Source organism: Mobula hypostoma, chromosome 21, assembly GCF_963921235.1.
Source record: "Mobula hypostoma chromosome 21, sMobHyp1.1, whole genome shotgun sequence".
Classification (NCBI taxonomy): domain Eukaryota; kingdom Metazoa; phylum Chordata; class Chondrichthyes; order Myliobatiformes; family Myliobatidae; genus Mobula; species Mobula hypostoma.
Window position 1 is genome coordinate 8,366,121 of NC_086117.1, and position 25,320 is coordinate 8,391,440.

Below are 25,320 nucleotides of genomic sequence, written 5' to 3' on the forward strand. Positions count from 1 at the left end.
TTATTTCCTTGCCAGTCCATTGCCTCCCTCTTATGCTCCTCCCCCTTTTCTTTCTTCCATGGCCTTCTGTCCTCTATCAGACCCCCTCCATTTCTCCAGCCCTGTATCTCTTTCAACTTCCCAGCTCTTTACATCATCCCCCCCCTTCAGGTTTCACCTATTGCCTTGTGTTTCTCTCCCCCCCCCCACCTTTTAAATCTACTCCTCAGCTATTTCTCCCCCTCCAGTCTTGAAGGATCTCAGCCCAAAACACTGACTGTACACTTTTCCATAGAAGCTGCCTGGCCTGCCGACTTCCTCCAGCATTTTGTGTGCATAACTCAGTGATTATCTTCAGCAGCCTAGCTGTCACTCTACTACATCAATTCATTGCCTTTCACATGCTAGAGTAAGTTTTTGGGTAGATGATTCATTTACACTTAAATGACTTTGGCCACCAGTCTTCTGTTCTTTGACAAAGTACTGTGGATTGAGTTCATACCAATGCATTTCCTAAAAGCTGTGAACCCAGTTCATTTGTAACAATGCCGTTCCTAAAAGCTGTGAATAACGGAATACCAGTCAGTCCAGATGCTGCGGATGGAAGTGTGAAGTTTACAGGTAGTTTCAAAGACAGCCTTATCTATACTTTGTAACGCAAACACAAGGAAACCCGCAGATGCTGGAATTTCAAGCAACACACATAAAAGTTGCAGGTGAATGCAGCAGGGCAGGCAGCATCTATAGGAAGAGGTACAGTCAATGTTTTGGGCCAAGACCCTTCGTCAGGAAGGGTAAATATGGATTGTCCTTCATGTTAAGCATGTAAAATACCAAATAAACATATTGTGGATTTAATTTGGAACAACGGATTCCTGAATACCAGCCTGAAAGCTACTGGCACCGGTGGAATGGATTTAATCAAAATGTGTGAAGTATGTATGTAGCTTCAAAAGAAAGCATTGTCTATACTTTGTAGATATGGAATCGTCCTTTGTGTTTAGCAAATAAATATCAAGCCCATCACAGGGCCAGCAGACCTTTCCACCGAAAGCATCTCCGTCTATATGATACCTGCTGAACCTTGTTTTGTCAAATAAAGAAGCTGCTTTGTATCTACCAGTAACTCTATGGTGATTTCATTCACATGTATTCAGGTTGTCTTTTGTTCTTGAAGGACAGTATTAAATTGATACTTGCCATTTATTTTGCAATCTTTTCCATGGGTCAATGAATTTTTGTGACCATATTATTTCTTGGCATTCTACCTAACCTGAAGCTCCTATTTGACACAGACAGATTATTTTCCTCTTATTTTAGAAATTTAATTGATATACCTGAAAGTTTACACTTCCTGGGAAGCATTGTGACCTACCGTGACAATACTCCAGAAGCAAGGTTAGCCAAGCTTGGTTGTTGGTCTGCCAAGTACAGACATCACTTGCCTTTGTACACTGTAAAATTGAGATAAAAGTCATTGTCAACTCTTTCACTGAAGCCTCTCAGAGGATGGACTAAATGTTCAACAACTGTGCAATGAAGATCTTTCTACTAATCTACCAATAACCCTATCAATCATAGATTCCTTCCCACATCTCTGGACCACTAATATCATCTAGGCTGTCAATATCTCCGACAATCTATCCCGGGTCCAACATATTCATAAAATAACAAAGGCGGCACATCGGTTGCTATATTTCATTAAAGTGAGTCTAGCAAATTTCCAGATGTACCGTAGGGAGCATTCCAACTGATAGCATCATTCTTTAGTCTGGAGGGGCCACTAAACAGGATCAGAAAAAGCCTCGAGGGTTGAAAACTCAGCCAACATGGGCATTAGCCCTCCATCCTGAGAAGGTATCTTCAAAAGGCAATGTCTCGAAAAGGTGGCATCCATCATTAAGAACACCCATCACCCAGGACATTGCCCTCTTCTCACTGCTACCACCTGTGAGGTGATACACATTCAAGTATTCTAAAGGGAGGATCACATAGCCATGGCTGACAAGGGGGAAAAAATATCAAAAACAATATGGAAGCAAAAGAGAGCACATAATAGCAAAAAGTAGTGGGAAGTTAGAGGATTGGAATGTTTAAAATCCAACAGGCTACTTAATAAAAACAATAAGGAAGGAAAATTAAATATGAAGGTAAGTTAGTCAATAATATCAGAGGATACCTAAAGGAGGTGAATGAGAAGGCAAGTGCCAGCTGCTTGCCATTTGATTCAGAGTGATCTCACCAGCAATCAGAGAGGGGAGACTGCCCTTTGATCATTGGTGGGATCACTCTGGTGCCAGAGAGGGAGACCCTGCTGCTGTGCCCAGAGAATGTTACCCAGATTTTCTGCATTTTGGAGATGGACTTGGGCAAAGGAATTTTCTCAGTCTTAGTTTCTTCAAAATACATAAATACTGTGTTTTTGGCCTGATCTTTTTTGTGTGCAAGGAAGAGTGATTTAGGGGTTGATAGTTATGTTACTGTTCTTCTTTCTTGGTTGTATACTTTGATAATAAATGAACCTTTGAAAAGCTTTAAGGTACATAAAGAATAAAAGAGGTAAGTGGAAATAGAACTGAAAGGTAGTAATGGGGACAAGGAAACAGCAGATGAACTTAGTATTTTGCACCATTCTTTACCGTGGAAGACACTAACAGTTTGCCAGAAATTTGAGCATCAGGGGGAGAAGTAAGTGCAGTTGCTATTACTAAGGAGGAGTTTGGAAAACTGAAAGGACTGAAGGTAAAGTCACCTGGACCAGATGGATTACACTCCAGGGTTCTGAAAGAAGTAGCTGAAGAGACCTGAGACTTTAGCAATAATCTTTTCAAAAATCACTAGATTCTGGAATGGTTCCAGAAGACCGGAAAATTGCAAATATTACTTCACTTTGAAGGCAGCAGAAGAAAAGAAATTATAGGCTAGTTAGCCTGACAGTGGTTGGGAAGATAAAGTTCATTTTTAAGGATGAGGTTTCAGGATACTTGGGAGGTACATAATAGGCAGAAGTCAGCATGGTTTCCTTAAGAGAAAATCTTGCCTGACAAACCTGTTGAAATTCTGAGGAACTGACAGGGAAGATAGACAAAGGAGAATCCATGGATGTCATTTATTCAGATGCTTAGAGGCCTCAACAAAGTGCTGTCTATGAGATTGCTTAATAAGATAAGATCCTATGGTATTATGGGAAAGATACTAGCATAGATAGAAAATTGGCTGACTGACAGGAGGCAGAATGGAAACAAAAGGGGCCCTTTCTGATTGGCTGTTGGTGATAAGTAATGTGCCACAAGGGTTGAAGTTGGGAGCTTCTTTTCATGTTACATGTCAATAAAATGGATTTCAGAACTGAAGGCTTTGTGGGCAAGTTTGTAGACAATACAATGATAGGTGGGCAGGCAGGTAGCATTGAGGAAGCAAAGGGTCTGGAGAAGGACTTAGATTGGGAGATAGGAGATAGAATATAGTGTAGGGAAGTGTATAGTCATATGCTTTGGTAGAAGGAATAAAGGCAGAGACTATTTTCTAAATGGGGAGTGAATTAAGAAATCTGTGGTGCAAAGGGACTTGGGATTCCTTGTGCAAGATTGCTTAAAGGTCAACTGGAAGTCTAACCTGATTCAACACCAACACAACGTGGTGTCCCATTTTCACCCTACAGGGGTCCAGCTTATCTAACAAATCCACCAGCATGCTGTGGCCCACAGTAGGTTGACAAGATTTCTGAATCCCAAACAAGAGGAAATCTGCAGATGCTGGAATTTCAAGCAACACACAAAAATTGCTGGTAAGCGCAGCAATTTTTATGTGTGTTTCTGAATCCCGCACTGTTATCACTCCACCCTGGGACACTATTCCTCACATGGAAGTGGGGTAGGGTCCCATTCTTCTACTTTTAAGATTTGGTAATAGAACAAGATGAAACTGGCTACACCAATATATGCAGGGAACTACATTTGTGGATTTGGTAAAAGGACAAAAAGACACTGAAATACAGGCAAGTTTTTAAAAACTATTTATTAAGACAGACCAACACATTCAGCAATACATTCAGGTTACAGATAAGTGGCTGTACAGACACAGGCCTTCTATCTACTGCACACTTCCAATATTTCCATGCCATTGGTGAACCCCGAGAAAGCGAGAGCTCCATGCTTTTTGGAACTGGAATCCAGTACAATCATGCCAGAAACAGCCAATGGAAGGGCTGCAGTGTTCTTCAAAAGGGTCAGTCTATAGCCAACATTGTGGCAGTGGGTTTTGACCAGCAGATAGTGTTAACCTTTCACACTGGTTGAAAACATTTTGAAAAAGCATTAAAAACCCCATTCAGTTGTGCCAGACTAATATTCAGGGCACAAGGATGAACCAGGATTGTCAGTGGATCACCCATGACTTATTTATTTATTATTTTTTTAATATATAAAAAGGTGATCAGATGGCTCTTTCAAAACAAAAGAAATTTGGAGAGAGAAACTGCACCAGTGGTTTCAGTGACTCTGCCCAGCTACTATTCAGAGTGGAAAATATTGGAGTGGATCTTTCAGTAGCAGAATGTTCAGGAGATTTTGAAAAGGGGGAACATACATACAGTTCTAAAAGGTGTGATAAACCCAACTACCAAGAAATTTAATTATCAGTCAACTCTCAGAAAAGGTCTCTTGTTTATGCAGCAAACACTAAGCCACTACAATAGCAACCTACAGAGAACTGAACCCAAATAGAAAACTTCAGATGATTTCACCATACCAAATTGCAAATGAAATCCTAAATTATCCCAATTGCAATGCCAAAGTGACATTAAAAAATCCTAAGTGTGATGATCTCAATCCACTATTTCAATCACTGCCCAAGTACACATGTACAAAGTGAGACATGAATGAATTAAGACAACAGATAGTCATGAAATCTACTATAGAAAAAAGGGTGAGGTACTTTCAAGCTACATATGAACAAATGACGGAAGGTTCTTAACTGAAAATTTAATCTGATGATATTTAGAAAAATGCAGAGGAAATACATTATCAAAATAGATTAATGTAATATAGGTCTAGTAAAATATCAATGGGATAGGTCCAGAGAATGCCTTCGGGTAAGGAAAAGTCTGGCTGGACATTAGCGGTATTGTCAGTTAAGTGTCAGCATGCTGGGTTAGGGGACAGATCTGTGAGTTTAAGCTAACATGTAGTCAGCTTGAGAATCGCATTCAGTTAACGGAACAAATGGAAAAGGAAATGGAAACCTGTGATAATCTACAACAGTAAAAAGTTAACTGAACAAGTGAAAAAAATCAGCATAAATGAATCAAAGTGTATTGTACGGAGCTTCGTAGTAAACTGAAGCCGTATCAGAAAGCCCAGCAGGGACCTCGAGTGGACAAAATTACTTCCATTAGGGAGAATATAGCTACAGATACTGGTAACCCTATAGCCAAACGATGGCAATCATGTTAAAATTTACAAGGATTTCTGATGTTAATCTCGACAAGATTGTTAGAAAGATTATACCATATACTTCCTGTCTTGACCCCGCCACCACCACACTTAAGAACTTAGTCTTTTTGATGCTGTTAGAAAAATTTACACATCACTAATAACTGGAGTTTTAACAGATACCTTCAAAACTGAGACTGGCAAGTCCCGATTTTAAAAGCCAAGTCTTGATGAGCTAATGACAGGCCTATAATCAAAATCTCCTCATCCTGGGCAAGACTCTGGAGAAATAATTTTCAACCAATTGTACTTTCTGAATGAGAACAAGACTGTAGAAGTTTTTCAGGTTTCAGAGCAAATCATAGCATGGAGAAGACACACACCAAAATTATCAGTGACCTTGGGCTCAGCATTGATGCCAACAGGGTCTTGGTTCTAATTCTGAGATCCAAGTGCTGCCTTTCACACAATTGACCACATTCTCCTAGATCACATTGAGAATTGGATTGGCCCCTCTGGTAGTGCCCTTGATTGGTTTTGTTAAATCTTAAAAGATACGATGTACATTTTACTGCTGCTCAGGGAAGCAGTTTTGGTCTCCTACTCTTATTCATGCTGAGGAGAGCGCACAGCACAAATTTGATTTCCAGTTGTGCAAGTAACAATTGTACATCTTGGTTGAGCCTGATGACAACAACATCTGGTATGGTGCAACAAACAAATGGATCAGCAATAATTTCTTAGAACCAAAAGATGAAAAATGGAAACAGTCTGTCCCAAAGCCAAGAGATAACTTGTTGCAACATACATCAAAGTTGCTGGTGAACGCAGCAGGCCAAGCAGCATCTGTAGGAAGAGGTGCAGTCGATGTTTCAGGCCGAGACCCTTCGTCAGGATTTGTTGATAAACTTGGGAATTGCACTCCCCCCCCCACCCCCAAATAAAAGCAGAAGTAACAAGTCCGGGTGTTATCATCGATTCAAATTTGAATTTTAAATTCCACAAAGAAAGCAACCAGAGCATTATGTCTATACTTAAATACTGCAAAAGTACATCCATTTCTGTCACAATACCGCTGAGAAACTAATTCACACCTTGATAATTGAACAGACTAGATTACTGCAATACACTTGTTAACTAGAGTCAGAAGTACAGCACAGAAAGCTCTTCACCCCATCTAGTCCATGCAGAAATCATTTAAGCTGCCTACACACAACAACCTGTACCTGGACCATAGCTCTCCATAATCCTACTATCCAGGCACCAAACCAAACTTATCAAACATAGAAATTAAGCTCGTTGATTACACACTCATGACCCCATATGTGAAGTTTCCCTTCATGTCTCCCTTAAACTTCTCACCTTTCACCCTTAACCCATGACCTCTGGTTGCAGTCCCACCCAACCTCTGAAAAAATCCTGCTTGCATTTACCTAGCTATACCCCTCAATTCAGTATACCTCCATCAAATTTCCTATCCATCTTTTAAGTTATAAAGAATACAGTCCTAACTAGTCAATCTTTCCTTATAATTCAGGTTCTTCAGACCTAGCAACATCCTTGTAAATTTTTTCTGCATTCAACCTCTTTTATATTTTTCCTGCAGGAACGTGACCAAACTTGCACACAATACTCCAAATTAGGCCTCACCAACATCTTATACAACTTCAACACGTCTTTTATAGTCAAAACATTGACTTATGAAGGCCAAAGTGCCAAAAGCTCTTTACAACCCTACCTACCCATGATACCATATTCAATGAATTATGTACCTGTAATCCCAGATCCCTTTGTTCAACCACACTCCTCAGTGTCCTACTGTTCACTGTGTAAGACCCACCCCCCTGGTTGGACCAATCAAAGTGCAAAAACTCATTTGTCTGCACTAAATTCCATGTGCCATTTTTGGTCCATTTTTCTAGCTGATGCAGATCCCTCCAAGCCACGATAGCCTTCCTCACTGTCTACTACACCCTCAGTCTTGGTGTCATCTACATTCAAACTAATCTTCCAAAGCAATCTATTGACAAACTTCAACTCACTAAGAACACCTCTGCTAAACTTGATCATCACTACCATCTAACTACCCTGCAATAGGTTCTTATATTTTTTTAAAATTGACTTAAGTTCTCAAGTGGTCTGGGACCAGAGTAAATCACAGAATCACTTGTTTTATAATCCTGCTCAAGCTCTCATGTCTTTTGCCAGTCTCTTAAATTTAAACAATTTCTCTCAAGATAATTGAGAAATCAGCTTTTTTTCTTTTAAAACTACACCCTCAAACTATGGAACTCAATACCTAGAACTAAGACTCCATGGATACTTCAAAACACCAACTCAACCTATTTAACCTTGCTTTTAACTAACACCTTATTCTATAGTAAAGTAATTTAAACTACATAGTTCATAAGTGCTCCAAGTTATTGTCTGAATACTTTTGAATTCATCAACAAACTTGCAGAGAATCCTAAACTGAAGGAAATCTCTTCATACAGCTTTAAAACTTACTATGTGCATTGTAAACCTACACTTAATCATGGCTAATATACACTACACTGTTAATATGATGCTTCAGTATATTAAAAAGGTGAAAAGTCTTGTTCCAAGTCAAACTATCATTTGAGGAATGAGCTGAATGTTTTCTTGACAAGGAATTACTATATTTAGCAGATCACAACAGAGTTATTGTCATATAACACTACAGCATAGAAACAGGCCATTCAGCCTATCAAGCCCATACCAAACTATCAGACTGGTTCCACCAACCTGCACCCAGACCACAAGCCTCTAAACCCCTCCCATCCATGTGCCTCTCCAAATTTCTCACAAATGTGAGTTCAAGCTCACATCCACCACTTCCAGTGGCAGTTCATTCCACTCACCATCGAGTGAAGTTCCACTGAAACTTCTCACCTTTCACCCTTAACCCATGACCTCTACCTCATCTCATCCAACCCCAATGGAAAAAAAACTGCTTACATTATACCTCATCTATATCCCTCAATTTTGTATGCCTTCCATCAAATCTCCTCTTAAAATTCTACATTCTAAGGAATAAAGTCCTAACATACTCAACCCTTCCCGACAACTCAGGTCCTCCCGGCAACATATTCATGAATTTTCTCTGAAGCCTTTCAATTAACTTACACCTTTCCTATAGGTAGGTGACCAAAACTGCACACCATATTCCAAATTAGGCCTCGCCAATATCTTGTACAATTTTAACCTAACATCCCAACACCTATACTTAATACCCGATTTATGAAGGTGAATGTGCCAAAAAAAAAAACTTTCTTTGCAACCCTGTCTACTTGTGACACCACTTCCAAGGAATTACGGATTCACAGATCCCAGTGATCTATCACACTTCTCAGTGCCCTACTGCTCACCGTGTAGGACTCACTCTGGTTGGTCCTCCCAAAGTGCAACACCTCACTTGTCTGCATCAAATTCCATCTGCCATTTTTCCAGCTGGTCCAGATTCCTCTGCAAGCTTTGATAGTCTTCCTCTGTCCACTACGCCCCTAATCTTGAAATCATCCACAAATTTGTTGATCCAGTTTTACCACACTATCATTCAGATTGTTGGTATAGATGACAAACAACAGACCCAGTACCAATCCCTGCAGTACACTACGCGTCACAGGCCTCCAGTCAAAGAGGTAACCATCTACCACCACTCTCTGGCTTCTCCCATGAAGAGAATGGCTACTCCAATTTACCTCAGCTTGAAAACCAAGTGCCTGAACTTTCTTGAACTCCCACGTTCCTCCCCCTACCACCCACCCTAAGTCAATATGCTTCTTTGCTCGATATTTTGAATAATGTTACTTGTTAATGTTTGCTTGCTATTTTGAATGTTTTTGCACACTGGCCCCACAGGAATGCTGTCTCATTCAGCTGCATCTATGTATACTACTACTACATCGACTCAGGTCTAGGGGGCTGGCATTGGGCACAATGACAGACTCTCCACTTCTCCCTTTCCCTCTGTGTTCAGTTCATTACATTAGCCACACCGCTGTCTTCTAGGAGCGTGTTGACCATAGTCTTGGGAGGGCACCCAGGGTTCATCCTCCCATGCTTGGGCTCCCATATGATAACTAGGCTGGCAGGTAGCTCGAGGTGGCGTAGACAGTGCCCCACTAGTTGCAGTCTTCTCACCTTGATTTTAGTGGTGAGCATCGGTAGGTTTTTCTATGGCTTGATTATTAAACTTGTTTTGATTGATGTAGAACTCTTGACAAAGTCCAAGTAGACAACATCCAATGCCTTGAACCTTCCCAGTAACTTCCTCAAAACTAGAAGATTGGTTAGACATGACCTACCATGCATAAAGCCATGTTGACCATCCCTAATCAGACCCTGTCTAGCCAAATACTTATATCTAGTCCCTTAGAATAACTTCCAATTACTTTCCCACCAGTGGTGTCAGGCTTACCAGCATACAATTCTCTGGCTTATTTATTTATTTATTTTAAGATTACAAAAGATTAGCTATCCTCAAATCCTCTTGCAACTTACCCATAGCCAAGGATGATTTAAATACTTCTGTCAGGACCTTTAACTTTTGCACCTACCTTGCACAGGATTCAAGGGAACACCTTGTCAGGCCCCAGGGATTTATCCAGCCTAATTTGCCTCAAAACATCAAACACCTCTTCTTTCATTTGTATAGGGTCCATGACCTCACTGCTGCACTGCCTCACTCAACAGACTGATCATCTCCTGAGTAAACATAGATGCAAAATATTCGTGCAAGATCTCATCTTTCAGTTCCATGCATAGATGGCCACACTGATCTCCCAGAGGAATTTTGTCCCTTGCAATCTTTTTGCTCTCAACACATCTGTAGAATCCCTTAAGATTCTTCTTCACCTTGTTTTCTAGAGCAACCTCATGCCTTCTTTTAGCTCCCCTGATTTCAGAAATGCAGGAGAACTCTTAAGGAAATCAGTGAACAACTCTACCAAAGACAACATCCTTCAGACATGAACCCACTTTACTTTAGAACATAGAATAGTACAGCACACAGGCCCTTCGGCCCACAATGTTGTGCCGACCCTCAAACCCTGCCTCCCATATAAGCCCCCACCTTAGATTCCTCCATATACCTGTCTAGTAGTCTCTTAAACTTCACTAGTGTATCTGCCTCCACCACTGACTCAGGCAGTGCATTCCACGCACCAACCACTCTGAGTAAAAAACCTTCCTCTAATATCCCTCTTGAACTTCCCACCCCTTACCTTAAAGCCATATCCTCTTGTATTGAGCAGTGGTGCCCTGGGAAAGAGGCGCTGGCTATCCACTCTATCTATTCCTCTTATTATCTTGTATACCTCTATCATGTCTCCTCTCATCCCCCTTCTCTCCAGAGAGTAAAGCCCTAGCTTCCTTAATCTCTGATCATAATCCATACTCTCTAAACCAGGCAGCATCCTGGTAAATCTCCTCTGCACCCTTTCCAATGCTTCCACATCCTTCCTATAGTGAGGTGACCAGAACTGGACACAATACTCCAAGTGTGGCCTAACCAGAGTTTTATAGAGCTGCATCATTACATCGCAACTCTTAAACTCTATCCCTCGACTTATGAAAGCTAACACCCCATAAGCTTTCTTAACTACCCTATCCACCTGTGAGGCAACTTTCAGTGATCTGTGGACATGTACCCCCAGATCCCTCTGCTCCTCCACACTACCAAGTATCCTGCCATTTACTTTGTACTCTGCCTTGGAGTTTGTCCTTCCAAAGTGTACCACCTCACACTTCTCTGGGTTGAACTCCATCTGCCACTTCTCAGCCCATTTCTACATCCTATCAATGTCTCTCTGCAATCTTTGACAATCCTCTACACTAGCTACAACACCACCAACCTTTGTGTCGTCTGCAAACTTGCCAACCCACCCTTCTACCCCCACATCTAGGTCGTTAATAAAAATCACGAAAAGTAGAGGTCCCAGAACAGATCCTTGTGGGACACCACCAGTCACAATCCTCCAATCTGAATGTACTCCCTCCACCACCACCCTCTGCCTTCTGCAGGCAAGCCAATTCTGAATCCTTCTGGCCAAACTTCCCTGGATCCCATGCCTTCTAACTTTCTGAATAAGCCTACCATGTGGAACCTTGTCAAATGACTTACTAAAATCCATATAGATCACATCAACTGCACTACCCTTATCTATATGCCTGGTCACCTCCTCAAAGAACTCTATCAGGCTTGTTAGACACGATCTGCCCTTCACAAAGCCATGCTGACTGTCCCTGATCAGACCATGGTTCTCTAAATGCCTATAGATCCCATCTCTAAGAACCTTTTCCAACAGCTTTCCCACCACAGACGTAAGGCTCACTGGTCTATAATTACCCAGACTATCCCTACTCCCTTTTTTGAACAAGGGAACAACATTCGCCTCCCTCCAATCCTCCGGTACCATTCCTGTGGACAACGAGGACAAAGATCCTAGCCAGAGGCTCAGCAATCTCTTCTCTCGCCTCGTGGAGCAGCCTGGGGAATATTCCGTCAGGCCCCAGGGACTTAACTGTCCTAATGTATTTTAACAACTCCAACACCTCCTCTCCCTTAATATCAACATGCTCCAGAACATCAACCTCACTCATATTGTCCTCACCATCATCAAGTCCCCTCTCATTGGTGAATACCGAAGAGAAGTATTCATTGAGGACCTCGCTCACTTCCACAGCCTCCAGGCACATCTTCCCACCTTTATCTCTAATCTGTCCTACCTTCACTCCTGTTATCCTTTTTTTCTTCACATAATTGAAGAATGCCTTGGGGTTTTCCTTTACCCTACTCGCCAAGGCCTTCTCATGTCCCTTTCTTGCTCTTCTCAGCCCCTTCTTAAGATCCTTTCTTGCTTCCCTATATTCCTCAATAGACCCATCTGATCCTTGCTTCCCAAACCTCATGTATGCTGCCTTCTTCCTCCTGACTAGATTACAATTACGACAAATACAATTCTGCTATCGGAGTTTGTGATCTACATTTTGATGATTGTTTTTGGGCCAACTGAGCAATCTGGCGCTTTGCTGTCTCGGAGGGAGTTTGAGGTTGAGTGAAGTGTGCGGTCTGGAGCTGGGGCATGAGCCCACGACTTACCCCAGTTCTCGCCAATAAGGTGTCAAGGAAGATTGAAATCAACGAGGTCAAGAGTGGAAGGTGAGTGGGTATTCAGCACTATCTGCCTGCAATGACCAGTCCCTTGTTGCTCCCAGAGGAAGGTTTCTGCATTTAATCAGCATCTCTCCCCCTCTCACTCAATGCTGCCAGAGTCTTGGGTAAGGTTTAATCAATGCAGTCTGTGGATTGGACTCTAGTTCACTGTTTCTGGCTGCTCTTTTTTATTGTTATTTTGTGTGATTTTGATTTGGCTTTGCAGTCTGCAGTCAACAAACAACAGCGCTAGAATGAACTGCATATGTCTGTACTGTTTCAATTACTTCATTATTTGATATTCTGCATTGTTTGTATGATTTTTTGTTGTTTGCATGATTCGTTATTTTGCACGTTAGAGATTTGAAGTTTTTTTGAATGGGTTCTATGGTTTTTGTTCTGTGGGAAGATTAATCTCAGAGTTGTATACTACATACATATTTTCAATAACAAATGCACTTTGTATCTTCAAGGGGAGCAAGTAGGAACAAATGAGGTACACCTTTTTCTTAACCATGGCCTTTATCTCTCAAAGAAAAAAAGTTCACTAATCCTGTTATCTGCCTTTTATTCTGACAGGAACATGCACTCAATTTCACTTTAAGGTCTCCCATTTACCAAGTACACCTTTGCCAGAAAACAACCTGTCCTAATCCACACTTGCCAGATCCTCTGATATTAAAATTGACCTTTCTCCAATTTAGAATCCAAAGACCAGACCTATCCTTTTCCATAATTACCTGATACTATTGGTATGATCATCACTAGTTGCAAAGTGTTCCCCTACACAAACTTCTCTCCCCTATCCTGTCTATATCCCAATAGGAATTCTACTATCACACTCTCCAGCTGGGACCCATATACTGATTAAGAAAAATTACACTTGAAAAACTATACCTTTCTTATTCCTTAATTCTCAAAGCCTCACTAGACAAGTTCTCCAATCTTCCTGACAGAGCACTGCGGTGACATTTTCCCTGACTAGTAATGCCACCCCACCCCTTTAATCTCACCCATCATGTCTAAACAGAACCCTGAGTTGCCAGTCCTGCCCCTCCTGCAGCCAAGTCTGACCTAATGGATACAATGTCAATTCCATGTGCTAATCCATGTCCTAAACTCATTTGCCTTCCCTACAACACTCCTTACATTGAAATATACAGCTCTGAAAGTTAGACCCACCTTGCTCAACTTTTTGCTTCCTGATCTTATACGTAGGCATAACATAACACATTTTTCCACAACCACTCCATCTGTTCTGGCATTCTGATTCCCACCCCCTGCAATTCTAGCTTAAACCAAACCCCTTCCCCACCCACGCAACATACCCTTCCAGCTTGGATATTAGTCCCCCTCCAGTTTTGGTGCAAACCAATCCTTTTGTAGGTTCCACCTTTTCTGGAGAGAGCCAAAGCCATTTCCTCCTGCACCATCTCCTTAGGCAGATGTTAACTGTATGATCTTCCTATTTTTGGCCTCACTAGCTCATGGCATGGGTAGCAATTCTGAGATCACAATTCTGTCGGCCCCATCCTTCAACATAGCATCCAACACCCTAAACACACTTTGCAGAGTCTCTTCACCTCTCCTACCCATGTCATTGGTACCAACATGGACCACAACCTCCGGCTGCTCATCCTCCCACTTAAAAATGCTGAGGACTCAATCCGAGTTGTCCCTGACCATGGCACCCACCAGGTAATAAACTATCTAGGAATCTCATTCTTGTCAATGCAACCTCCTTTCCGTTCCCCTAACACTACAGCTCACCTCTTCTCCCCTTCTGAACCAGAGACTCAATGCCGGAGACCTGAATGCTGTGGATTTCCTCTGTTTGGTCGTCTCCCACCCCAACTATCAAAAGCTTTACACCTGTTGAGGGGAATAGCCACAGGTATACTCTGTACTGACCGACTTTCCCCTTTCCTCCTCCTGACAGAGACCCAGTTACCTAGGTCCTGCACATAGGTAGGTGCAACTACATGTACCTCCCTGTATGTCCTGACCATCAACGCCTTAGACTCCCAAATTATACTGAGTTCATCCAGTTCCAACATCTTAACAATCTGTTAGAAGCTGCAAGTGGATGCACTTCTTGCATCAGGGTTGCCAGAGATCTCCCTGCCTTCCCATATCCAGCAAGAGAAGTATTCGACTACCCTTCCCAGTATCTCCCCTGCTCAACATGTGCAATAAGGAAAAAAATTGAATAAATAAACCTACAGCCTACATCTTGACTCACTGAAGGTTTGATGAATCAAAGCCTCAACACTCCAAACAAAACATTTCATATTAGATCCAAGCTACTCGAAAAGTTGGATTTGATCATGATTTTTTTTTCACTGAGATTTATTGAAGCACAATTACTATATACTACTTAGAGAGACTTCCACTACAATAATATACAAGGGAAAGGATTGACAAGCACAGGTCCAATTAATGGGACACAGAGGGAAAAGGAATGGCATCCTGGGATGACTGTCTATGCCAGATGGTACTGTAAAGGTGGGCATTCCCAAGATACTGAGTGGTACTCACTGGATAGATAAAAACATAGAAAATAGGTGCAGTAGGCCATTTGGCCCTTCGAGCCTGCACCGCCATTTATTATGATCATGGCTGATCATCCAACTCAGAACCCCACCCCAGCCTTCCCTCCATACCCCCTGACCCCCATAGCCACAAGGGCCATATCTAACTCCCTCTTAAATATAGCCAATGAACTGGCCTCAACTGTTTCCTGTGGCAGAGAATTCCACAGATTCACCACTCTGTGTGAAGAAGTTTTTCCTAATCTCACTCCTAAAAGGCTTCCCCTCTGTCCTCAAACTGTGGCCCCTCGTTCTAGACTTCCCCAACATCGGGAACAATCTTCCTGCATCTAGCCGGTCCAATCCCTTTAGGATTTTATACGTTTCAATCAGATCCCCCCTCAATCTTCTAAATTCCAACGAGTACAAGCCCAGTTCATCCAGTCTTTCTTCATATGAAAGTCCTGCCATCCCAGGAATCAATCTGATGAACCTTCTTTGTACTCCCTCTATGGTAAGGATGTCTTTCCTCAGATTAGGGGACCAAAACTGCACACAATACTCCAGGTGTGCTCCTGTACTCGAATCCTCTCGCTATAAATGCCAGCATACCATTCGCCTTTTTCACCACCTGCTGTACCTGCATGCCCACTTTCAATGACTGGTGTATAATGACACCCAGGTCTCGTTGCACCTCCCCTTTTCCTAACCAGCCACCATTCAGATAATAATCTGTTTTCCTATTTTTGCCACCAAAGTGGATAACTTCACATTTATCCACATTAAATTGCATCTGCCATGAATTTGCCCACTCACCCAACCTATCCAAGTCACCCTGCATCCTCTTAGCATCCTCCTCACTGCTAACACTGCCACCCAGCTTCGTGTCATCCGCAAACTTGGAGATGCTGCATTTAATTCCCTCATCCAAGTCATTAATATATATTGTAAACAACTGGGGTCCCAGCACTGAGCCTTGCGGTACCCCACTAGTCACCGCCTGCCATTCTGAAAAGGTCCTATTTATTCCCATTCTTTGCATCCTGTCTGCTAACCAATTCTCCACCCACACCAATACCTTACCCCCAATACCGTGTGCTTTAAGTTTGCACACTAATCTCCTGTGTGGGACCTTATCAAAAGCCTTTTGAAAATCCAAATATACCACATCCACTGGTTCTCCCCTATCCACTCTACTAGTTACATCCTCAAAAAATTCTATGAGATTCGTCAGACATGATTTTCCTTTCACAAATCCATGCTGACTTTGTCCGATCATTTCACCGCTTTCCAAATGTGCTGTTATCACATCCTTGATAACTGACTCCAGCAGTTTCCCCACCACCGACGTTAGGCTAACCGGTCTATAATTCCCCGGTTTCTCTCTCCTTTTTTAAAAAGTGGGGTTACATTAGCCACCCTCCAATCCTCAGGAACTAGTCCAGAATCTAACGAGTTTTGAAAAATTATCACTAATGTATCCACTATTTCTTGGGCTACTTCCTTAAGCACTCTAGGATGCAGACCATCTGGCCCTGGGGATTTATCTGCCTTCAATCCCTTCAATTTACCTAACACCACTTCCCTACTAACATGTATTTCACTCAGTTCCTCCATCTCACTGGACCCTCTGTCCCCTACTATTTCTGGAAGATTATTTATGTCCTCCTTAGTGAAGACAGAACCAAAGTAATTATTCAATTGGTCTGCCATGTCCTTGCTCCCCATAATCAATTCACCTGTTTCTGTCTGCAGGGGACCTACATTTGTCTTTACCAATCTTTTCCTTTTTACATATCTATAAAAGCTTTTACAGTCCATTTTTATGTTCCCTGCCAGTTTTCTCTCAATCTTTTTTCCCCTTCCTAATTAAGCCCTTTGTCCTCCTCTGCTGAACTCTAAATTTCTCCCAGTCCTCAGGTGAGCCACTTTCTCTGGCTAATTTGTATGCTTCTTCTTTGGAATTGATACTATCCCTAATTTCTCTTGTCAGCCACGGGTGCACTACCAGTGCTCCCAGTGTGGCTCCCAGGCCTACCTGTGGCTGCTTCTGTCTGGGATTTCTATGTACATAAATAATCTGGTGGCCTGGATGAGCACACTATGTAGCAAGAGGCATAGAACAGTTGGAAAGGCCTTTCCTTCCTCCTCTCCCCCCCCCCAAAAAAAAAGGCATAGCCAGGCTATCCCCATGAAATGATAAATGATCTCCTTATAGAAAGGGGCAGCACTAGTGCTGTTCTTGGCCAAGAGTGCAACACCCATATCCCTGATAAGCTAAGGAACATTACTGACCTGGCTGACCACATCTAACAATAAAAAAAAGTGAGGGACCAGTTCAAATAATTACTTTATCCCAGGAAGAGGCTAATAGCTTTTTTGGGGAACTAGGTTGGTGGACTACCATTATACACTCTAGAATTACTATTGGCCTTGTGGTTTAACATCCTATATTTAGCATAGGGGAGGATATTAGTCTGTGGATCAGGTAATACAATGTTGCATCTTTGAAGGGGTGGATTGCAGAGTGTAAAGTTAACACAATCTACGAGTCAAAAGCACTAGTGCCATGTTGGTCATCAATTGACTTGTCTGAAGAACACTGCAGACTTTCCATTGGCTGCTTCTGGCACCACAGTACCAGCTTCTGGCAAAGTACAGCTAGCGTATAAATGTAGTGCACATGGAGCTCCCGCTCTTATTGATGGAATGGGGATCATACCAATGCCACAGAAAGATTGGAAGTGAGCTGCAGGGTCCTCAGGCTTCTGTACCCTCTCCCTGATGGAAGCAATAAGGGAGAGCATGCCCCAGTTGGTGAAGGTCCTTAATGACGAATGCTGCTTTCTGAAGATGTCCTCAATGGTAGGGACGGTTGTGCCCATGGAGGTGCCTGAGTCTACAGCCTCTTGATCCTGTCCATTGGTGCCCTCATACCAATTAAGGAATTAGTGGGAACACTCTATAGTACATCTAGAAATTTGTTAGCCCTTGATGACATACCAAATCTCCTCAAACACCTAATGAAATATAACTGACGTGCCTTCTTCGTTATTTTATCAATGTTGGGCCTAGGATAGATCTTCAGAGATGTTGACATCCCAAGGCGGCATTAATGATACAAAGATCTTCATCTCAGTAGTTGAATGTTCAATTCATCCTCCCAACTGTTTCAGTGAAAGAACAACTTGCACCTCAGTTTCACTGTGAACTGATCTTTATTTCTTACACTTGTCACATACATGAGTAAAAATCCTTACATTGCACATTTAGATGGAGACAATCATAGTAATTTATAATAAATAGAACAGTCAATGTAATATAAAGTACACTCAAATCAGCATGAGTCTGATGGCCTGGTGGAAGCAGCTGTCCCGGAGCCTGTTAGACCTGGCTTTTATGCTGCGGTACTGTTTCCCAGATGGTAGCAGATGGAACAGTTTGTGGTTGGGGTGACTCAGGTCCCCAAGGATCCTTCAGGCCCTTTTTTTTTATATTAAAAAAAACACCTGTCTTTGTAAATGCCCTGAATAGTGGGAAGTTCACATCTATAGATGTGCTGGGCTGTCCACAACACTCTGCAGAGTCCTGCAATTAAGGTAGGTACAGTTCCCATACCAGTCAGTGATGCAGCGAGTCAGGATGCTCTCAATTATGCCCCTGTAGAAAGTTCTTAGGATTTGGGGGCCATACTAAACTTCCTCAACCGTCTGAGGTGAAATGGGCGTACAAAAGCAAGTGAGATTGACAACCAAGCTCAGCTAACCTTGCTTCTGGAGTATAGTCACTGTAGATCAAAAATACTTCCCAGGAACTCTAAACCTTCAGGTACATCAATGAAGTTTCCAAAATAAGAGAAAGAGAATCCGAGTCCTATAGGGTGCCCAAGTTAGGTGTAAAGCCAGGAAATGCGCATTTTCGCAACGATTCACTGACCTGTGGAAAAGATTGCCAAGTGTCAAGTATCAATTTACTATTGTCCTTCAAGAGCAAAAGGCAGCCTGAACGTATCAAGGACAATGAATTGAGGTAGTACAGCAACAGCTAGGCTTCTTAAGATGGTCACTTAGCTGCTTGCTAAGAAATTTCCCCAGTCTCGTCCCTAATAGCACAAAGCCCATTTTTTAATCAATGGACAGTGATTGTTGGTGCAGTACATCTAAAGATGGAACAGATGGCTTATTAATTCTATTTAGTGTGAACTGTCACTTGGTTACCAATTTTCCAGCTGGTATACCCTTTGACAGATCTTTTGAAGGTGCCCACTTGTCAAAATTTAGTCAAGATTATCATTACTCAAGTCTCCAAATTTATAACACTTCCTTCACCAAGGGTTAGTAAAACATTTAAATTGATCACTTTACTCCTTGTGTGCAAGGAAACCAGTCTAAGCTTGTAGTATCAATAGGTCAGAATGCCACAAGTATTTAAAGAGGAGAGAGCATTGCAAGAGTGCACACATAAAAGGTGGTTAGAATAAAGTTAAATGCAATGTTATGAGGTAGGTAACAAAGCCAACTAGCAGAATTACTCATTTCTTTTTAAAAACAAACAATAACCAGGAGACACAAGGAATTCTGCAGATGCTGGAAATTCAAGCAACACACATAAAAGTTGCTAGTGAATGCAGCAGGCCAGGCAGCATCAATAGGAAGAGGTACAGTCGACGTTTTGGGCCGAGACCCTTCGTCAGGACTAACTGAAAGATTCTCTTACTAGCTCTTCTTTCAGTTAGTCCTGACGAAGGGTCTCGGCCCGAAACGTCGACTGTAGCTCTTCCTACAGATGGTGCCTGGCCTGCTGTGTTCACCAGCAACTTTTGTGTGTTCCTCACAATACACGGTCTCCACTCTCTACTGCCTCAGTAAAGCAGCCAGCATAATGAAAAACTCCCACCCATTGCAGACATTGCATTCAATATATATTAAGGAATGAAATATTCGGTAAAATTTCAATACAACATCTGCTTAAATTTTTTTAGCGTGGGGATTAAACGCCACATGTTAGCTTAACTGTAACATTTTATTACTGATCCTTGACTCGAAGCTAAAACAAAATTGTGAAAGTTGACAATGACTCGGAGTCTGCCCCTTGTGCGTATTGACAACTATAATCTTTGTATTGCCATCTGGTTCTTTGGTTCTAGTGTTCAAAGATCAAAGTATATACAGATCACCATATACTACCCTGAGATTCATTTTCTTGCAGGCATTCTCAGTAATGCAAAGAAACAATTAAAAACCACAAGACAATCAGACAACCAGTGTTCAAAAAAAAAACCACTGCAAATACAAAAGAAATAATAAAAACAATAAACAGTACATGAGATGAAGAATCCTTGAAAGTGAGTTCATATGTTGTGCAATCAGTTCAATGTTGAGGTGAATGGAGTGAATTTATCACCTCTGGTTCAAGGGCTGATAGTTGAAGGGTAATACCCAGTCCTAAACGTGGGTGGCAAGTCCCAAGGCTCCTGAACCTCCCTCCAGATGGAGCATGGGTTGGATGGCAGGGGTCCTCGATGACAGATGCCACCTTCCTGCAACTGTGCTCCTTGTAGTTGGGCTCAATGGTGGGGAAGGTTTTACTTGTGATTGACTAGGCTGCATCTACTGCTTTTTGTAGGCTTTCTCATTCACACCAGTCCATGATGAAGCGGTCAGTATACTGAAACATGAGAAAATCTGCAGATGCTGGAAATCTAAAGCAACACAAATGACTGGAGGAACTTAGCAGGTCATGCAACATCCATGGAAAGAGTTGATGTTTTGGGCTGAGACCCTTCATCAGGACTTTCCATTGCACATCTATGGAAGTCTCTTGTTGGCATAGAAGCCTGATTAAAGTGAAGTCACAGTGTAACAATGCTTTAGTGTCATGATCAGGGTTCAATTCCCAAGGCTTTTCTATGTCCTCGCTGCGTGGATTTCTTCTGGATGCTCCAGTTTCCTTTCACGTTCCTAAGACACAAGGCAATAGTTGGCAAGTTGTGGGCATGCTGTATTGGCACTAGTATCATGGCAATACTGGTAGGCTGCCTCTAGTACATCCTCAGATGTTGGTCATTGACAAATGCATTTCACTGTGTTTTGATGTGACAAAGAAAATTGTTTAAAATGTTCATAAACTCTACTTCCAGCAGTATCACAGGCACATAGCACTATATAAGCAGCTTTCACAAGGAAATCATAAATTAAAGTTTTTGCAATAAAACAATTATAACAAAAAGTCCATTTTAGTGCAAGGTCATTTAAGTGCTCAGTTGCTAAATTGTCATGATTAGGACTCATGCCAAATGTTCATGAACAGAGCCAAATCTCAGTAAAGATCAGTGTTGAGCCAAGTTACAGCAAAATGCCTCAAAATATTTCTCTTAGTTTCTCACTGCAATGCTGTTCCTCACCTTCAATAATTCCTTGACAAGACAGCAATTCAATCCTCTTGAACACATTAGTAGACCATTTTCAAAATTACCAAATGTACATAAGTCACTACAAGGTCTAATGCCAATTTCTGAAGAACCTAATGATTAATCTCCAAGTTACTGAAACCACACCAAGTCAAAGGCCCCTCTTCTGGGTAGTACCCGGACTGCCTAAGCCATGACATTCAACATAATAAAAGAAAACCTAATTATGAAAAAGCTCAAGTTCTTTTGAACAACATAAACCTAAGTATAGTTTTAGATTCTTGCAGAAACAAGCCAACTGAGTGAAAAAAAAACAGCAAATTTTAATGATTCCCCCCATCCCCATGCCAAATGCATTATTCCAGGTAAAATTGACATCTTGCTCATTTGCAATTTTCCTTTATGGTCCTACACATTCTTTTCAAAGGTTCAAAGGTCAAATTTAATGTCAGAGAAATGTATACAATATACATCCTGAAATGCTTTTTCTTCACAAACATCCACGAAAACATAAGTGCCCCTGAGAATGAACGACAGTTAAACGTCAGAACCCCAGTTTCTCCCCTACCAGCAAGAAAAAACGCGCATCAGTACCATCACCGAGCCCAAGCGTGTGCTAAGCAATAGCAAAGACACAGACCAAAGTTACCCCAAAGATCCAGGATTGGACAACCCACGGGTTCTCTCTCCCTGGCAAGGGAGAGAGTGTGTCCCCATTTTCACAACGAGTGGAAGACAACTCACTGGTTTACGATCTTAAGTCTGTTTCATCACTTATTTCAAGCTGTGTCCGAAGATCTCAAAGACCTTGGGTCTTTTGGCCCACAGCAAAAGATTTTACGGCCTCTCCAATGACACACTAGACTCCTGCCGTGACACCAACCCTTGATCGCCCATCTCCAGACCCCCCGAGATCTTAGGTTTCCGAACACAATCGAGATTCTAAGGCCAAATCCTTAAATCCAGATTTAAATTCTCTACCCTGGAATTTATTTATTTGTTTATTTTATAAACTCATTAGAAACAACCACAAAACTACCAGCTTCACTGAAAACCCCACTTGATTCACAAGTATCCTGGAAGGAAAGAAATCAGCCATCTTTACATGGTCTGGCCTATGTAACTTCAGACCTACCAACCACATTGAGTCAATGCCCTAAGAAATGGCGATTGGACAATAATGCAGAACTTGACAGGAAAGCCCAGGTGCCCTAAAGCCTAAAACAAAACAAACATTACTTTTCTCTAATGGCAGAAATTAAACCTACACTACTCCATGTAAAAAGTAATTCTGCTTTACAGAAAGTAATTGCTATGCACTCTAGTTCCATTTGAAAAATGCCATGTATCTGCTTCATTGCACATTAATGACCAATATGTCAGTGAATGTGCAGCAAAGATGCCAAAACTTGAATCAAATCATGATATTATTTAACTCTCCAGGCAATCTGCCACCCTCTAAGCTATTTCACCCAGACCTGTGCAGTTTATACTCAGTATTACTCACCCATTATCATGGTTCTCCCTGGCCTTCACTTGCTTGCAGAACAAAAGATCCCCAAGATTATGAGTGGTTCACAAGTGTTCATGCTTTCAGTCCTCACTACCGTGGACTTGATCTTACCTCAATCAAAGTTACACCCCATTTATTTTAATACTACACAACTAATGTCTATTCCTTCAAATACTTCAACTCAATGATCTCAGATTCCTTTATTAATCACTGCATTCCACTGAATCCCCAAAACCAAAAGGAGGCAATAAGCAGGAGTAAGGCTAGTTGGGGGTTGAACAATGGGACTAGGAGAAAGAACTTCACTTCCAATTCAAGGGCTGATCTAATTTTTCCTTGGACATTAATAATCAGTCTAAGGCCAGTTCGATGAAACATGCTGTAACAGACTTGACAGCAGATTAATAAATACTCATCAATTCAACTGCTCCTCATGGCACCAAATTCACACCAAGTTGAGCTGCATTTCAAAACAAATTGCATTTATGTAATGACTATTATGCAGTCCCTTTTCCAACTCTAAAATTATATTTATTTATTTAAAAAACAGCCCAATAAGTAGACTGAATAATTGTAAAGAAGACTGAATTTCACATTCACCATCTCAGAGGTGAAATGGTACATTAATATTTCATGGATAAATGGTAACCTTCACACACTCACCAAATACACCATTTCTTCAATAGGATGCCATCATTCGCAATCAAAGACAATCTTAGTTTAATACTGTAAAAAAGACACCACTTACATTTTCTCAGAGACAGCAAAGCTGAGTTTTAAGTGCATTGAGTGTTAAAATCTAAGAGATGCGACCCACGACATTTTGACTCAACCACAATTTGGCAAAAGTTGATACTTAGAACTCAATTGATTCTTAAAAATATTTTTATGGCTCCCTTCACTATCATTCAAAGTGACTGTTCTATTAGTCATTTTACAATAAACTTGCAACTGAATTAATGGATTTTGATTCAAGGTAATGGTCCAATTAAAAGCCATTTTGTTATGACATCAGCACAATTAGTTCAATTATTAGAAGAAACAAATTATCCCATTGATTCAGCTGAGTTGAATAGTCACCACCTAACACTCAAATTACTTGTATTCAAGATTGTAATAAGGAAACTAGCAACTACATGTATTCACCAAAACCTCATTTCCTTTTGCATTTGTATTAAAACCACAATTAATTTGGCCCATTGACTCTGCTCCATTGGTACAGCAGACTCAATGCATCACATGGCCAAATTACACTAGTGTCTTAAGTCTTACAATCACCCTTTCTATAAATTGAGATGAAGCAGCATCTAGTATATGCAAACTTATAGTGTGCACAGAGACAGTTTAGCCAAATTGTCAGCAATTTAACCTCAATGTGAGTTCAAATGTTCTGATGAATTTCAAAATAATCTGGTTTGACAACTCAGCACAGTAGCAAGCAATGTTTTATCATAAAGGCACTGTGCTACTTAACACAAAATCTACAGCACTGCTGAAGTAAGATGCCCCACCTGTCCTCATTATTTTTATAATACCCTTAAAAACAGAATTCCTTTCATTTTGTTCATTCATAATGTGGTTGTCAGTAGCAAAAATAACAGCTATTTTGCCCCTTACTGTCCCTTATTTTAAGTCACTTAAAGCCATTTTGCAAATCAGTTAAGATGCAACTGTGGCAGAGTAGATCCGGAGTCACATAGGCCAGAAGTTTACAAGTGAGCCAGATATGTGCATATGATCATTAAGTTGTTTTATTGTCACAATGACTGATGATAGCTTCTCATTCCAAACATTAACTGAATTGAAATTCCTTAATACCTTGTGGGATTTGAACTCATGCCTCCAATCAAGACTAGTCATGCAACAATACTTTCATAGCCCATACAATTATTGGTTCATGCTGCTTCTGGGACCAAGATGGTGTGCTTACAAGCAAATTGCAAAAGCAACACTTGAAATGTTTGTAAAATGCTTCAAGTCCTATAAACAATGCACATCATAGTTCAAGTTAAAAGTGAAATACTTTCATAATCAAATTTTAAACATTTATAGTACTCCAAGTTTGTAAAACAGTATAACCAAACTCTTATCGTCTGCATACTGTAGATTGAGCTTTTTTCCAGAAGATTAATATGCCCATAGTTTTCATTATATTTAACTTACATAAGCAGTGTTGTGGTTTACTTAGTCTCCATAGCACTGAAATGGAAGTTCTGTTTATAAACAATGTCAATAAAAAAGAAACTTTTCACCAATTTTCCAAAGCCAAAATGATGTGT

At 41.2% G+C, this 25,320-nt stretch overlaps 1 protein-coding gene across 2 annotated transcripts in view; it reads right to left on the reverse strand.

The window, feature by feature from the left end:
• The window catches only part of scai (suppressor of cancer cell invasion), a 158,000-nt gene that overhangs the window by 96,653 nt on the left and 36,027 nt on the right, over positions 1–25,320 (reverse strand). The gene's annotated exons all lie outside the window — the stretch shown is intronic.